This window comes from Pristis pectinata, chromosome 42 (assembly GCF_009764475.1).
Source record: "Pristis pectinata isolate sPriPec2 chromosome 42, sPriPec2.1.pri, whole genome shotgun sequence".
Classification (NCBI taxonomy): Eukaryota; Metazoa; Chordata; class Chondrichthyes; order Rhinopristiformes; family Pristidae; genus Pristis; species Pristis pectinata.
This window is the reverse complement of record NC_067445.1, coordinates 2,490,926-2,501,956: the sequence shown is the minus strand read 5'-3', so window position 1 is coordinate 2,501,956 and position 11,031 is coordinate 2,490,926. Positions and strand designations below refer to the sequence as shown.

The window sequence follows — 11,031 nt, the reverse complement described above, 5'->3', positions numbered from 1 at the left end:
AGTTATTGCACACATTGGGACTAATGGCACAGGCAGAAAAAGGAATGAGGTCCTGCAGAGTGTATATCGGGAGTCAGGAAACAGGAGAAAAAGGAGGACCTTAAGGGTAGTGATATCTGTATTACTCGTCGTGCCACGGCGATTGAGGGGAAGAACAGGGTGATATGGCAGACAAATTCGCGGCTGAAGAGTTAATGCAAGGGAGGGATTCAGATTTTTGGACCCCAGGGATCTCTGTGGGACAGAAGTGACGTGTACAAGAGGGAACCGTTCCAGGGTCCAAAGATTTTTGGAAGGTCACCAACAATTATTCACTGTTTCCAACAGGACTTCCTCCAGTACAACTCAGAGGGTGTCTACTGTTGAATAGAATGCAGCCTTTGACAACGCGTGGCATCAATAAGTGTTGATTACACTAACGTTAACGGGAAGCAAAGGGAAGATACTGCAAGGATCATAGTTATCTCCAGCGCAATCGAAAACTATTGTAGTTGTCAGCTGCCCGTCATCCCAGCCCCTCGACGTCACTGCAGGATTTCTACCCCAGGCCCAGCCACATTCAGCTGTTTCGTCAAAGACTTTCCTTCCATCACAAGTGGCGATGATCGCTGAAGACATATCTTCCTACTCCTCGCAATTGAAGCATCACAGGTAATGTTCTGGCAACAGAAGTTCCAGGCAATGATCGGCGCCGGGAGGAGAGGGTCCAACCATCCAACATCGGCATTCCCTTGTTTTACTATCACTTAGTTCCCGCACATAAAAACACGTGTGTTACCATTGACCAGAAACTAAACTGGTACAGCGACAGAAACATCATAACTATCGTGAGATCGGAGTGCTCTCGGATATTATAAGAAATCTCTCCTCTTGGAGACTTGCCGAGAGTGTGACTTAATTTTGGGGAAACTGTGTATCATTGAAAAGGTAGAGTTTTGATTGATTTACAGCTGACGTGAGTTACCAGAAACTGTATTCACAGCTGATCAGCTGTTGCAGATGTCGACTCTCAACTGAAAAATTACTCTGCATTGTGTGAATGCGGTCTGTTGGAGGATGGGGACATCAGTTGGACGGAACAGGAACTGCAACGGCGGGCACATTTAAACTGAGGACATCTGAAGCTGCAAAATGTGAGACTCGCCGCGTCAGCACATTCAGGGGTTAATTTCCGAGTAACTTTTCACACAACATTTTTCAAAAATTGAGGTTTGTAATGAGTGTGAGAGATTATTTCACTTCTTGAAAGCAGCTCAGGGATGTAAATCTCATCTCTCATCTTTTCCCGGTCAATCAATGAACGGATCAACGCCTTTTCCAGCTCTCTATTCCAGATTCCTACAGGAAACTGTATGCCTACATATGCCCAGCATGTCCCAGATGATGTGTTCACACTGACTGACGTTCGTCTATTCACCCCTCGCTCGTGTCTATGTTTACCCTGTGGAATCTCTCTCCTCACACCCCCCCCCCACCAATTCCCGCCAGAGACTCGGTCCCCTTCTTCTGCACAGACCGATGGCATGTCTTCATTCAGAGTGTCAGTCACTCTCCCTGTTCCAAGAGAATATTCCCGTTTGAACCCTGAGCGTGCGCACCAGACGTTGGAATTCTCTCTACTGTCTCAGGCCATATTCCCTGTTCCCTCGGTGTTCAGCCTCCCATCGTTTTCCGATAATTCACCTCCAGTCCATGCACTCCTGTTCCAGTCCCATCTCCAACGGGAGCGGCTTTTCTCTGTTACTCATCCTATGTCCTTTGTCACTTCAGGCACCCCAATGACACAACGTTGCAATTTCCACTGGTCCAAAGGGAACAACCTTTATAACGGAAGAGACATCCTGGTGAATCTCCTCCGCAACCTCTCTCGCGAAATCTGGCCCTCCCTACAGTGTGGCGAACAGAACTCCACACAGCCCTCCAGTGTGGGCCGACTCAAACTCTAACATATTTGGAACAAAGCCACACTGCTATTAAAGTACGTGCACCTCCTCATGAAGGAACTCCCCTGTTTGGATGCGCCACACCCTCATCTGCATTAGCTGTCACTTTAAGGGTCTCTGCACATAGAAACCAAAGATCTTCCACCCCCTTAATACTCATTAAAATGCACCTGTGCAAGTCAGGGGAGAATTTAACGCACCGATGTCATTCTCGCCCCAGTCCGTACGCCCTTGTATATCCAGCGCCGGGTCCAAACAGCCCATAAATACGGCGGTTTCTGGAAATTGAACGTGACAGCAAAACATGCTCTAAACGTCAGCAGGTCACGCAGCGCCCGTGGAGAGAGAAGTCAAAAGTGTCACGTCAATGCCCTATGACAGCAGACGGAACATCAGCTCGGCTCGCCAACCGATCTCAGTCTCTCCCACTTGCTGACTTTCGGGTGCTGGGGGAAGAAAACCCGCCGTCCTCATCCGCTCTGGACTGTACGTGACTCCAGCCCACACCAAATGCAGTTACCTGGTGAGTGCCCTCTGAAGCGGCCCGGCAAGCCCGTCGGGTGGATCAAAGGAGGAGGAGAGTGAAACCGGCCCGTCTGCCCAGTCCGGGCCACCCTGCAGTCTCCTCCATCGCCATCGCCGGCTGGACGCCGAATCAGGATCCTGGATCCTGGATCCTGGTTACTGAGAGCCCAGTGGGAGCTCCCTCACCACACGGAGTGCAGCGGCCCAGGGAGGCGGCACGGCACCACCTTCTCCAGGGCAGCTGGGGAACGGCAGTAACCGCTGTCCCTCCTGCTGATGCCCACATTCAGAGAATGAGAGCAAACTGGGAGGTCTGGGGATGTGCTGGGGGGGTGAGGTAATCCCGTACCTCCGTCCAACTGCTCGCCGGAGTTCAGGGTGAACGATCGTCGAGCTGAAACGCTAACTCTGTTTCTCGCTCCACAGACGCTGCCTGACCTGCTGAGTGTTTCAGGCAGTTTCTTTTTGTAGTTCAGGATCAGTCCTGTTTCTCTGACTTCGGGATCGGTGCTGACACCATCCGTCCATCCCGGGATCCACTGATTGCATCCGATTTCCTTCTGTCTGCTCAGCCGCGGGGAGAGTGGTGGTCGTGGCCGAGTCGTCAAGGCGATGGACTAGAAATCCATTGGGGTTTCCGTGCGCAGGTTCTAATCCTGCCGACTACATGTTCCCAGAATTTTCTGTATTATATTGTCCGTGACCCCCGGATCCAAGTCATTGATGCAGATTGTGAAAAGCCGGTTCCCAGCACCAGTCCCTCGTCCCAACCCGGGAATGAATCATTCCTCAACACACGCGAAATTCTCCGGGGCGAAATAAACAGTCGGCGTTTCAGGCCGGGACCTTTCACCAGGACTGGCATTCATCTCCGCTTCCTTCAGGGTGTCTCTGTGGCGCAATCGGTCAGCGCGTTCGGCTGTTAACCGAACCCCACCCTGGGACGCCGGCGATCCGGCAGCTTTTGCTGTGCGTGTCATCGTTAGCTGGGTAACACTGATTTGTCCGGAGGCGGCCGCTCCCTGCTGCTGCCTCACTGAGCACAGTGGGAGCCCTTCCTGCGGGGTCTTACGTCCGGGAACCCCGGCGTTCCGCTTCCCTTTAACCAGGATCTGTGTGCCTCCTCCGGCGATGTCCTTGGAACTGACGGACTTGCCGGGACTACTGTCGTGTTTTGATTTAATTTTCGCTCTTCAATCATTCAGTTGGAATCTAAATGGTTTCGGCCCACGTGGTCTGGGGAGAGAACGGGACAGGGGATTGATTATCCATTATCGCACTGAAAGGTGAAGGGCCTAATGGCCGGTGGCAGCCCTACTCTCTATGTTCCGATGTATTGTCTTTTGCTCAACGGGTGAGACACAACAAGCAGCGGCTTTTAGAAATTACGGAGTGGCTGTGGAGATATAGCTCAGTGGAGGCACGCATGCTTTGCTTGTATGAGGTCCCGAGTTCAATCCCCGGCATCTCCACGCTGGTGACCTTGAATTTTGAACAATTCCCGGTGCACGTCCCTGGAGGGACTTCCGATTGACCTCAGAACGGACCCGGACAGCAAAATCCAAACCTGATGTGGGCCCGATCCACAGAGAGCTGGGAAAGTGACATATAACATGGATGACTCACCTCTAATATGTCCCTCGCCAACTGCCAGAGATGCGCCACTTAATCTGACCTTGTCCAATACCAGAGAACATGCAGTTAAGGTGAGAGAGGTAAATTCAAAGGAGATGTGCGGGGCATTTATTTTACACAGTGTTGTGGGTGCGTGGAATGCGCTGCCTGGGGTGGTGTTGGATGAAAGTATGAAAGGGGAGTTCAACAGGCTCTTGGACAGGCCTATGGATGTGCAGGAAATGGAAGGATGTGGACATTGTGCAGCCAGAAGGGATTAGTTCAGTTGGGCAATTGCTTACTAATTTAAATAGTTCGGCACGTCATTCTGGGCCGAAGGGCCTGTTCCTGTGCTGTACGGTTCCATGTTCTATCTTGGAGGAACTCAGCAGGTCAAGCTTCATCTGTGAGAGGAAAGGAATTGTCGACGTTTCGTGTCGACAACCTGCATCAGGAGGGTCACAAAGAGACAAAGTAATGTGCCGGCCCTTCAACACTGAAGGAAATATGACATTTATTGAGTTATAGTGATAGGTGTGGGAAGTTAATGAGACGTCGGGATTGGACAAAATGAGCCACCCCCAGGTGTGGGTGAAGCCTTTGCGTGGTGTCCCGTGGGAAGACTTAAGTGTCCCCGGGCTATGTACATTCACATTTGACCCAAGGAATGCGGAAGAGACACGGAGGAAGAGAAACAGGATGTCCGACAGCAGGGCCGCAGGAACAGGGTCAATTAAATAATGTCAAACACGGTTATTGCTGAAATGTTGGGAAGGAGGATCCGACCGGGACAGAGTACAGACAACACAGGGATGGTAACGGAATGGGACAAGGGGTAAGGAACAAAGGGAGAGGGAGAGAGAGAGGGGGAGAGGGGGAGATAGAGAGATAGGTAGAGAGAGAGAGGGAGAGAGAGAGGGTGGGAGGGAGAGATTATGGGAAGTAGTAAGTGAGAGGGAAGGAAAAAGCAACAAAAGAAACAGTGTAAGTCGGAAAGAAACACGGCAAAAATGAATAAAAGAGGGAATACAGAAAGTTGCACTTTGTCTCACAGCAGAGGGCGCAGCGGAATAGCGCTGGGCCCATAACTCAGAGGTCGATGGATATAAACCATCCCCTGTTATTCTTCAGCTGAACATTTTACAACAGGACGCTGTCACGTCACATATTCACACAATGTACATTTCACTTCACTTAAAATGAAAATATCGGGTTTCAATATTAAAGTTCCAATCATTCCATCATTTTATGTGGACAGATCCAGAGAGCAGAACGACCTATTGTGCTTAGATATGGTCCAATATACATTGCAGTCTGCTGTGAAAGGCTGAGCTGTGCCGTAGAACCGACAATGTTGGAAACACTCAGCAGGTCAGGCGGAAATCGAAAGCGAGTTATCATTTCAGTGTCGGGACCCGTCAGCAGAAGCGGGACAGAGAGAGAACAAGTGAATGTTCAACAGCAGAGAAGGTAGGGAGTGGGCAGTGGGGACAACAAGGTGAATATCTCCGACAGGGTGAGACCAAACATTTCACGTGACGGGGCTGTGGGACACACAGGACAGGCCGGCTTTACCCCTGGGAAGGGGAAACACGGAGCCACAATGACAGACGGGTGACGGGCTGAAATGTCCAGTTCCGGGACAGGAGAAGGGATTTGGAGAATGTCTGAGGAAAGGTTTTTCTCCAAAGAGTTTTTGGTCTTTCGAATGCACGACCTGAGGGGGCGGCGGAGGCAGGAACTCTCACAGCATCGATGAAGTGTACAGAGGAACATTTAAGTCGCTAAGGCAGAGACGTTTGTGAGACAAGTGCTGGACAACGGGTTTAGCATAGTCAGGAATGTTATGTTCGGTACCGACATGCTGGGCCGAAGGGCCTGTGACCCTCTGACCCTGTATTACTCCTGTCAGTGCAGAAGCACCGGGTGTCGTCCGTGTCGGAACGTAGGGCAAATGAGGGGAGAGTCTGCACGGGGTAAACCTGGACAGGGAGCGGGGGGTGAACACTGACGTCAGTCAGTGTGAACACGTCATCTGGGACATTCAGATCATAGAGCACAGAACAGTTCAGCACAGGAACAGGCCCTTCGGCCCACCACGTCTGTGCCGAACTCGAGGCCGAATTAGACGAAACTCTTCTCCCTGTACTTGATCCATATCCCTCCACTCCCTGCACATTCATGTGTCTATCTAACAGAGTATTAAACCTTACTGTAGTGTCCGCTTTCACCTCTACACCTGGCAGCCCATTCCAGGCACGCACCGCTCTCACCGACACCGACACACTTGCCACATATATTTCCTTTAAAGTTCCAACACTCACGTTAAATGCATGCCCTCCAGTATTTTACATTTCAACCCTGGGAAAAATATTGTGACTCACTGCCCTATCTATGCCTCTCCTAGTTTTAGAAACCTCTATCAGATCTTCCCTCAGCCCCTGACGGTCCAGAGAAAACAACCCACGTTCGTACAAACTCTCCTTATAGCCTATGACTTCCAATCCAGGCAACATCCTTGTAAACACTTCTGCACCGTTTCCAAAGCCTCCACATCGTTCCTGTAATGAGGCCCCGCAAGTGTCATAGTTTGTTGTGGGAATCTGGGACAGGAAGCTGCACTGTTCCGTTCATCGATTTACTGAGTAAAGGGTGAGGGAGGGGAATTGCTTCCCTGGCCCACTGTCCAACTCACAGGAAGTGATAATTAATGAAACAGCAATGGGATCTCTATTACACTCACCCATCAAACTACATGAATGCAACAAGTTATCTGCTATTTAGCCTGAGTAGACCACTCGGCCCTTCCAACTCCGTACAGACCATTGAACTGTAAGAGGTTCATTTCTGACAATCCCGATGTCAGGAGATTAGAAATCAACAACCTCCTGCGATGGCCGGGAATCGAACCCGGGTCAACTGCTTGGAAGGCAGCTATGCTCACCACTATACCACCATCGCTCCATGATGCTGCAGGAGATGCGGGTACTGAACCGTCTCCAGTGCTGTCTGACTCTGTGACTCGATCACCAGTCCCCGATCTACTTTTTGACCGATCATTCCTCACTCTGCTGCAGACCCTGTTGTCCAGTTGATGTCGCTTCCTCAACCAGAACGGAGTTACGCAGCGCCCAGTGATGATTCACCCGGGATCGGACTGAAGTGAGAGTCTACCCCTGAAATAGTCGATGGGCGACACATCGTTTCCTGCCCCTCACATCAGCAAATGGGAAAATAAATCCAGATTATAAATGTTATTTCCAACCACACGCAGTTGGACCCCAAATGCGGGCCCCACCTCCGGCCGGTCCTTAAGCATAACAAGTGACTGAATCGCTGGAGATCCTGAGACCCCTCCGGTCACACAGTTAGGTGGGTGTCTGAAAGGCGGCGGTTTTACAGTCAATGAACTAACATGAGTGTGACCCTGTGATCCTCCTGTACCCTGACAAATGATGGGCTACATCGTTCTATCGCCTCCTCGTTAGTATAGTGGTCAGTATCCCCGCCTGTCACGCGGGAGACCGGGGTTCAATTCCCCAACGGGGAGATGATTAACGAGAAATACTAGTGAAAATTTGAACACTAAAACCGACAAATAGTTTGTTGTTAAAGTGATCCGTTTATCGGAGACTCGGAATGTGGAACAGGCCGGTCTGCAGTGAGCCCGGGACGTGAGAGTCTCCGAGAAGAAGGGACATTGTGTTCAGCCTCAGGAACAGCTGAAACACATTGCAGAGAACGATCCCAGGTGGACATGTTTTGCAGCGGACGGGTTCTGGGTGTAAAGCCGACATGTACCTCCCCCAGCGCCGGATCCTTCATTCAGACTCTGATCAAAGTGAGCTGGGGAAAAGTCCGGCTGGGCTTCCCTCTGTGACGTCAGGCGGACAGGAACGCATGTGCTGCGTAGCCCCTCCCCTGGCCCTGATTGACAGCAGGCGGCAGATCACATGCGCCGTGTGTTGCAGCTCCGCCTGTGAGCGCCAATACCCCAGCGAGCGGCGGGAGCGGGTTTAAAGCAGCCGGGAATGGAGACCTCCCGGGCTCGGGGGCAGGGCGCTGACAGCAGCCTCCTTCCAGCAGCGCATCGCTCTGGGAGCGGCTCCGCAGATGGGCTCAGAAACCGGCATGGAGTCCGGACCCGGGGCAGTGGAGGCGGCGGCTGGGGGTAAGAGGCGGAGTGTAGCAGCGACTGGGCCCGGAACATGGAGTGTGTGGGGAGGGAGAGGCCGTTCAAGGGCTTGGGGTGGGCGGGGCGGGGAAGGCAGAGTGGGGAGGAGGTGCCGGTGATGTTCACTACTGCTTCCCCTTCCCAGACCAGGAGGGAAAGTCCCCGGTTTGGTCCCAGTATCGCCGTGTGTGTTGTTACTGGACAATGAACAGTGGACACAGAGCCGGACACTCAGGGTGGGGGCAGTTTTACAAACAGCGTCTGTTACAGGCTCCCGGTGAGAAGTGTGGGGGACATAGTTTAAACAGCTGCTGTTTGGCTCTGGTGGAGCGGCGAGTCCGCCGGGAGAGGTGAGTAGAAACGTAAGCTGTGTCAATCTCCCTACTCCATGGGCAATCCCATTCCCGGATCCGTGCCGGGATATGACGGTGTGTGTGTCCCTCACTTGGTTGGAGCTGCCGCCCTCTACTGGTCGGCAGAAGCTGAGAGCTGCAGCCCTGTAGCGGCCTCACACACTGGCACTGGCTGCACCGGCCGCTTCACACAGCCGTCTGCCTTTTACCTCTCCCTCACTCATCCCGTTTCCTTTTCCTTCCTACAGGGAGAAGCTTCAAGCAACTCTGATGTTCCGTCCTCCTGAGGCACAAGTAACAGAGTAAACGCTCCGTCTCTCACACACCAGGTACTTTACAGAGCACAGAGACACCGACAGCTCATCAGTTCCACAGTGTCAGACAGCAGACACATTCAGTCCTACACTGAGCCCAAGACACAGACACACATTTCCAATACTACAGTTAAACAGTAGGAGTGAACATGGCCACTTAAAGATCACCAAGATCATCTGTATGTGGAATCAGAGATAGGTGAGGTCGTCAACAAATATTTTCGTGATCACCGTAGAAAAGGGCATGAAAAGCAGGGAACTCGGGACAGATGTCCTGAAGAGAAACCACATGACAGTGGAGGAGGTGCTGGAGGTCTGATAATGCACAAGGGTAGATAAAGCCCTGAGGCCTGACCAATTGTATCCTCGGACATTGTTGGGAGGTCGGGAAGACATTGTGTTGCTTTTGTGGATATATTTGTATCATCGAAAGCCACGGGTGAGAGGCCGGAAGACTCGAGGGTCGCTCATGTTGTGCTGTAGTTTAAGAAAGGCTGCAAGGAAAAGTCTGGGAGCTAAAGACCTGTGGGGCTAACATCAGTGCTGGGACAGTTATTGGAGAGGGTTCTGAGAGACAGGATCTACCTGCGTTGGGAAAGGCAAGAACTGATCATGGATGGTCAGCATGACTTTGTCTGTGGGGAAATTGTGTCTCTCAAACTTGGTCGAACATTTTTGAAGAGGCAACCAAGAAGCTAGATGAAGGAAGTGCGGTAACAATTGTCTACATGGACTTCAGCAAGGCCTTTGGCAAGGTCCCTCATAGTTGACCAGTCTAGAAAGTTAGATCACATGGGATCGAGGGCAAGCTGTTCAAATGGACATGATATTTCTTGATGGTAGGGGACAGAGGGTCATGTTTTAGACTGAGGTTCTGTGACCTGAGGTGCACCACCGGGTTCAGTGCTGGGTCTGCTGCTGTTTGTATCATAATCATTCATCTGAAAGACTTGGATCAGAATGTAGGTGCATGGTTAGTAAGTTTGTGGATGATACTAAACTGGGTGGGATAGTGGACAGTGAAAGGATTTATCTGATATTGTAAAGTGATCTTGAACAACTAGGTCAGTGAGCTGAGGAACGAGAGATAAATATGGGATGTTGCATCTTGGTCAGGAAAACCAGGGCAGGACTGGCACAGTAAGTGGTCGAGCCCTGGGAGTGTTGTAAAACGGAGAGACCTCGGGGGAGCAGGTACCTCATTCCTTCAAAGTGGCAACACAAGTAGACAGAGTCGTGGAGAAGGCGTTTGACAAGCTTGCCGTCATCGGTCAGAATATTGGGTACCAGAATTGGGACGTCATGTTACAGCTGTACACGCCGTTTGGAAAGCTGCATTTGGAGCACTGCGTACGGGTCTGGGTGTCCTGCTGGCAGACGGAGGTCATTCAACTGGAGAGGAAGCAAAAGAGATTTGAGGATGTTACTGGGACTCGAGGTCTTGGGTGATGTCCTCTTGGTAAGGCTAAGATTTTTCTCTCCTGAAGTGCATCTGACCTCAGAGAGATTTATAAAATCGTGACTGACATAGTCAGGTGAACAGCCAATGTTTGTTCCCCAGGGGAAGGGTGTCCAAACCTTGAAACACAGGTTTAAAGTGAGAGAGGAAAGATTTAAAAGGGACCAGGGGGCAGGTTGAACAGAATGTGGGGAAAGGTGAGGTCATCCACTCCCAGAAGAAACAGAGAAAAGGAGAGAACATTTTGCATGGGGACAGAGTTGCAGGCACGGTACTGTAGCGGTTAGCGTAACGCTTTCCAGTGCCAACGACCCGGGTACAGATTCGGACTCTGTAAGGAGTTTGTACATTCTCCCCGTGCCCGCGCGGGTTTCCTCCGGCTGCACCGGTTTCCGCCCACATTCCGAAGACGTACGGGTTCGGAATTTGCGGGCATGCTATGTTGGCACCGGAACCGTGGCGACACTTGTGGGTTGTCCCCAGAACACTCTACGCAAAATATGCATTTCACTGTGTGTATCGATGTACATGTGACTAATAAAGTAATCTTACCTTATCTTAAATGTTCAGAGAGACCCGGGTGTCCTTGTGAACAAACCACTGAAAGTAACCATGCAGGGACAGCAGGTCATTAGGGAGGCTGACAGGA

General features: G+C 51.3%; 3 non-coding genes across 3 annotated transcripts; 2 read left to right on the top strand and 1 right to left on the bottom strand.

Annotated features, from left to right (window-relative positions):
* Positions 1-3,054: 3,054 nt before the first annotated feature.
* On the top strand, positions 3,055-3,136 carry trnas-aga (transfer RNA serine (anticodon AGA)). The gene has a single exon. It is a non-coding gene; the product is annotated as a tRNA-Ser (tRNA).
* Positions 3,137-6,971: 3,835 nt separating this feature from the next.
* On the bottom strand, positions 6,972-7,043 carry trnag-ucc (transfer RNA glycine (anticodon UCC)). Its single transcript has one exon. It is a non-coding gene; the product is annotated as a tRNA-Gly (tRNA).
* A 517-nt stretch (positions 7,044-7,560) lies between these two features.
* trnad-guc (transfer RNA aspartic acid (anticodon GUC)) lies at positions 7,561-7,632 on the top strand. Its single transcript has one exon. It is a non-coding gene; the product is annotated as a tRNA-Asp (tRNA).
* The last annotated feature ends 3,399 nt before the right edge of the window (positions 7,633-11,031 follow it).